We start from the raw sequence: 6,045 nt of genomic DNA, 5'->3' as shown, positions 1-6,045 counted from the left end.
GGCATAGAGATGTGACTGGTACATATGGAAAACGAAAAGTGTAGCAATAAATATTGTTGATAATTGCTTAAGCTGGGTGATAGGTTCTTGAAGATTTGTTATACTACTCTTTCTTTTGTGTATGTTTAAATTTTTCCATAATACAACAAATTTAAGAATACACAAATAAATAAACTATTTTTAATGAATGTAAAAGAATGGAAAAAGAACTTCTCTCTTCCAATGTCTATAAGTAAATCTCAAGGAAAACTCTGATTTTCTCTACTTGGTTTGTGTGCTCCTCCCTGAAGCAACACCATGATGTAGGAAGATGGAGTAACGTGACTGGTTCACACCTGGAATAGGTGCTAGCAAGGGAAGCGGGGAGGGAGTGAGAGGACGCAAGGAGACAGTTCTGCCAGAGCACATGGAATAGGGGAAGAAAGAGTGCCCTATGGAAGGCCTGGTAGCAAATGTTCAAATAACTGATACCATGGCCCCCAAGAAGGGCTACAATTGATATTGGAGATGGGGCATTTAGAGAGTGGATTGAATGGTAGGAGAGAGTGGGGTTAGGTAAAGAGGCTTTATTTTGCTAAATAAGGCCAGGCTGAACTAGCCTCTGGAATTACACAGAAATTTGTTGCTGGGTGGGGGTGGGGGCAGGAAGTGGAGTGAATGAAAATATGAAGCTCATATTAGCTACATCTAGGCATGAAAGAGTTAAAAAAAAAAAAAAAAAACTCCTACTTTTCCATGGAGGGATATTGGAAGATTGAATATGGATAACAAATGATGGAAATGTTGTCATTGTCTCAGGTAAATTGTGAAGTTCAACGCAATTAGAAAAACATGCCCAAAATAGCTTTGATTTGGTTGGCATGTGACCAAACCCTGAAGAGTTCAGATTAGTAAAAAAGATATTCAAATATATGTCTTGCATATGCTCAAGAAACTGAGCTGAAGGAAGAGACAAAGCGGCACGAGCCATCTGTGTAGGAGGTATGCAAGCTCCAGAGTGGGTTTGGAAAGAAAGGGGGCTTAAGTCTTCCAAGACCAGGGCGCAGCAAGAGTCACAGACTCCAAGAAGCAGAAACAAGATCCAGACCCAAGGTGGATACCATGCCTGACCCATAAAGCCAGCAGAGACATCGCGCCTTCTGCTGTTTACCATACAAAGTTCTTTCCTTCAAAACAGTTCCACACACATCTTTTCTAAGAAATCTTCCAGCATGTCTCAGCAGTAATGAGTTATTCCATCCGTGGTATGATCGTCCTTGGGATTCACTGGCACGTGCTCAGGGCTTGCTTGTTGGGAAAGAAAGGAGAGGTTTTGATGACATTGGGCCAGGAGTCTTTCTCCTTTGTGAAGTTTGTGAGGAATCCATATGGCAGATGAGAAATCCAAATAACACTTTATATTCACCTGAATAAATGCCCAATTTCTTAGTGCAGGACTCTCTTTTTAAAACAAAGTTGGAGGGGAAGAGGGGATGGGTAAATTCACACCTAATGGGTATGGTGCGTGATGCCTGGGGGTTGGGCAGGCTTGCAGCTCTGACTTGGGCGGTACAAAGGCAATATATGTAACCAAAGCATTTGTACCCCCATAATATTCTGAAATTAAAAGAAAAAAAAAAAAACAAAGTTGGAACAAGCAGTCTACACCAAAAGCCTGCAAAGGCTTTTCCATCCCCATGATACACCAAAATCTCGCCCACTGTCCTGCCACATTAGACGAGAGATGCAAGCCAGAAAAAGATTATCCTTGGCAATACATTTGAGGAAGAGAAAACAAGATGGCCAGATCCCAGTAGAAAGCCCTAACTCAGCTTACCTTTTCCTCCTACATGAAGTAGAAGAGAAAGCTGAATGAAGGTTCATAATTCTGCTCCTGTTAAATGTAGACCAATCAATTTCCTGGAATCTGACCAATCTATTGAACAACTTCACCTATGTGAAAACTAGGAGACAAGGGGACATATGGAGCTTACCTTGCCTCTAAACACTTGCTCCCAATATGTGGGCCATGGACCAGCAGTATCAGCATCACCTGATAGCTTGTTAGAAATGAACAATCTTGGGCCCTACCCTAAATTAACAGACTCAGAGATCTGTATTGTAATATCTTCAGGCGATTCATACTCACCTTAAAGTTTGAGAAGCACTGAGTTTTTGACTCCTAAATTCATGCTCAAATTTCCTTTCAGTTGGATCTTTGCTCACTTCCTAAAATAGTGATCTACATATGGTCAAGAATTAATGAAGGGATGTTTTAGAAATTCTCATTGATATCTATTGAATTCCATTTGAAAGGAGGAGATCATTTCTGAGAAGCCAGAACACATGTACCAATGAGTAGCTTAGACAGAGACAGAAGCATACTAAAAAACAAGCAAACAAAACAATTCTAGACATGCACATGCAATTCTGCAGAGTGGGACAGATGGGCATCGTAAATCTCCTCTCATTCCATTCCCTCGCCCAGAATATTCCCTTCCTTTCTCATTCATGCTCTCCTTCATCCAAGCTAGTACTGAGCTCTTGCGTTGAGTTCTGCTTCATACACAAAGTAGTACTACATGGGTCACATGTCTCTTGCAGCCCTGTCCTCAAACCCAAAATCTGAGACTGCGATATTGTACTGCTAAGCCAGGACACAGTGGGAAAACAAAAAGCAATTTGGCACATCAGTACTTCTCACCTTTAAATGATTGTGACCATCGTGACCCAATTCATGTCTTATTTCGACAGTAGCCAAATCCCAAGCCTAGATCTTCGTCCAATATTTGCCTGCTGGATCTCTTCCCACCTGAGTGACTTTAATCACTGGGAACAATGAAAATGTAGAACATCCCAACGCCCAATTTCTTCTCTTTGCTTTACTTGATGCAATACTTTAAAGTAAAAAGGGCCAAGGGTTGGCAAATATTTGTGGCTTAACTGGAGTTCTGCCATACAACATTATTATGGGATCCAATAATGACAGGATTTAATGAGCAGTAATTAAAGTTACCATCTGTTGAGTACTTACAGTGTGCTCCACCACAACTCTGTGAAGTAAGTTGTATTCCCATTTAATGAGTGAGGAAATTTGAGGTTTTCAGAAGTTGAATAACTTGCCCAGGAAGTAGCAAAGATACAATTCCAGCCCACACCTGTCTGAGTCCAAAGCCTCCTAACCACTGAACTAATATGCTGTCTCACCTATGAAAAACCACTGCAAACTCACTGAGTAGAAAATCGTTTACCCTTTTTGGAGCTAATATGGGGATCAAATGGTATTAAAGATGTTAAAGCACTTAGAAAAGTAAGGAACTATAAAACATAAAGTATAATTTAGTACATTAAAATTGTATCCAACTAAAAGCCCTCAGTTCTCTATATATGTCAACTCTACAGGTGAAAAATATTCACTCCTATAATTAATGATATCTCAGTTAATTCTACATACTTTTTTTTCTTTTTTCTTTTTATTTTTGAGACAGAGTCTTGTTCTGTCACCTGGGTAGAGTGCTGTGGTGTCAGCAACCTCAAACTCCTGGGCTCAAGCAATCCTTCTGCCTCAGTCTCCCGAGTAGCTGGGACTACAGGTGCAAGCCACCACACACGGCTACTTGTTTCTATTTTTAGTAGAGGCGGGGTCTTGCTCTTGCTCAGGCTGGTCTGGAACTCTTGACCTCAATTGATCCTCCAACCTCAGCCTCCCAGAGTGCTAGGATTACAGGAGTGAGCCACCATGCCCAGCCACATTTTTCATTTATTAAATTAGAATATATTTTTTTAAAGTTCACCTTTGATGTTGGCAAGAATGCTGTGAAACTAGTACATTGCTCATGTGAGCCCAAGTTAGTACAATCTTTCTAAAAAACAAGTTGACAGTGTGTTTCAAGACTTTCTTAAAAACTGACATAATAATTACTTGTAAGGAAAAAGTAAATTAGGACAAAAATTTAAGTATAAAGATAGTTAAGAACATAGATTCTGGAGCCAGATTGTTTGGATTTAAATCCCAGCTCCTTTACTTATTAGCAGTGTGATTTCAGGCAAGTCTCTGTGACTTGGTGTCTAACATGGGGATGATAATAACACTTATGTCACTGGGCTGTTATGAGGATTAAATGAATTATTATATGTAAAGTGCTTAACCTGATGCGTGGCACAATGTAAGTGGTACCTATTATTTTTTATTGTTTCCATGTTATTTATAATAGTAAAATCTGTCTGTTGAAAAATGGTTACACACACTATGATACATATACAATGGAATATTATACAGCCCTTAAAATGAGGCTGTAAAAGAATTTTTAAATCACATATAAAGTAAGAAAAGCAGAAAAGCAATTGTGGATATTGTCACGTATCACTGATATTTATTAAAACAGCATTTTGTACAAATAAAGGTGCCTAGAAAACAACTGGTAGGAATTATACCAAAATATTAACAAAAAAATATAACTCGGTGTAGGCTGGGGGTTTCTTCTTTACACTTTTCCTTATGTCCCAAAACCTCTAGAGCAGTGCTTCACACTACTTTAACAGGCATATGAATCACCTGGTAATCTTGTTAAAATGTAGCTTCTGGGTCAGTAGGTCTAGGATTTTGCAAATTCTGCATTTCTAACAGGCTCCTGGGTGATGCTGATGCTCCTGGCCCAAGGCCTGCACTTTGAGTAGCAAGGCTTTAGAGCAGTGCATCTGAATGAGTCCATTGCTGGACCCACCCCTAGAGTTTCTGATTTAGTAGCTCTAGAGTGGGACCCTAAAATTTGCATTTCTAACATTTTCCCAGGTGATGCTGACACTGTAGGTCTGGGAACCACACTTTGACAACCAGGGCTTTTTAGATTATAATTTTTTCTTAGCATTGTAAAGAAGCGGAGGGCATTAAAAAACATGTCAGCCTTCTCCATTCCCTACAAAAATCAAATCCAACCTCTTCATCCAAAAGCCACCCTATCCAATCCAATCATTTCTTACTACTTCTCTTTAGGCCACAAAATCAAACTGCTATGCCCTAAACACACTTGAGATTTCAGACATCAGGACTTCTGCTCCATTTCCTCACTCTGGCTATGCCACTATCTTATGCCCAAACTCTCCTCATCCTTCAAGGCCCTCAAACATTATTTCCTCCATAAAGCCCCCTGATCCACCTCTACTCAAAAGCCACCTCTCCCTCCCCTCCTAGGGGCTCCACAGCACTTTCTGTTCCTTCCCAGTAAGACCTACCAATCTCCACCTGGTCCAGTGACTCTACTGGTGGGCGGTGTATGTCCCCCCTGTAGACTGGGAGTTTCTTGAGGTCCGGGGAGTGATTTCCCTGTCTTCCTCTGCCTCTTGCCTTTAGCAAATCCCCAACAAACAGCTGACACTCAGGATTGACTGACAGAATGAAGGAAGGAATGGAGCCTCAGAGGAAGGGTATGGAGCTTGCCCTGTAAATGGAAACTAGACCTTGTGCGCGCCAAGCGTGATGACCCACAGTAACAGGTGTTTTCCATCTCTGATGTCTGTGATCCATTCTGCACAGCTGCGCACACACACAGCGTCAGCACACATAGGCTCCTGGCACACAACGCCCCACACGCTGAAGTGCACACCGTGTTCTGGGCGCCCCAGCGGCCACACACACGGAGACACACCTCAGCGACAACCTGGATCCACAAAAAGGAGGCCCTGACCCCATAAAAATATCAGTGCCTTACTGCAAAGAACAAGAAGCTATGGCTTGTTCCTACGTCCCTTGCTCCCGCCGCACCTTTTCTTTTTAGTTTTTAAGAAATCTCTTGAGGGTGAGTCTGCATGTATGTCGTCGCTGCCGCTCCCCCTGCCTAGACACACACGCACACACACACGCACACACACACACACACACACACGCACGCACACACACATGCCTCCCCCCATTCGTCTCTTTCAGACTAGGTGCGTCTCGAGGGTTAGACTGAATGGGAAAGAGCGGGGCTGTCTTTGTCATTAATCCTCCCCTCCTTCTGGCGAGCCAAGCCTCTTCCGGGTCAGCGACAATCACCGCCACCCCAATCGGGTCCGCGGTCCCCCCAT

The sequence above is a fragment of the Lemur catta genome, chromosome 1 (assembly GCF_020740605.2).
Source record: "Lemur catta isolate mLemCat1 chromosome 1, mLemCat1.pri, whole genome shotgun sequence".
Lineage (NCBI taxonomy): Eukaryota > Metazoa > Chordata > Mammalia > Primates > Lemuridae > Lemur > Lemur catta.
This window is presented reverse-complemented; position numbering follows the sequence as displayed.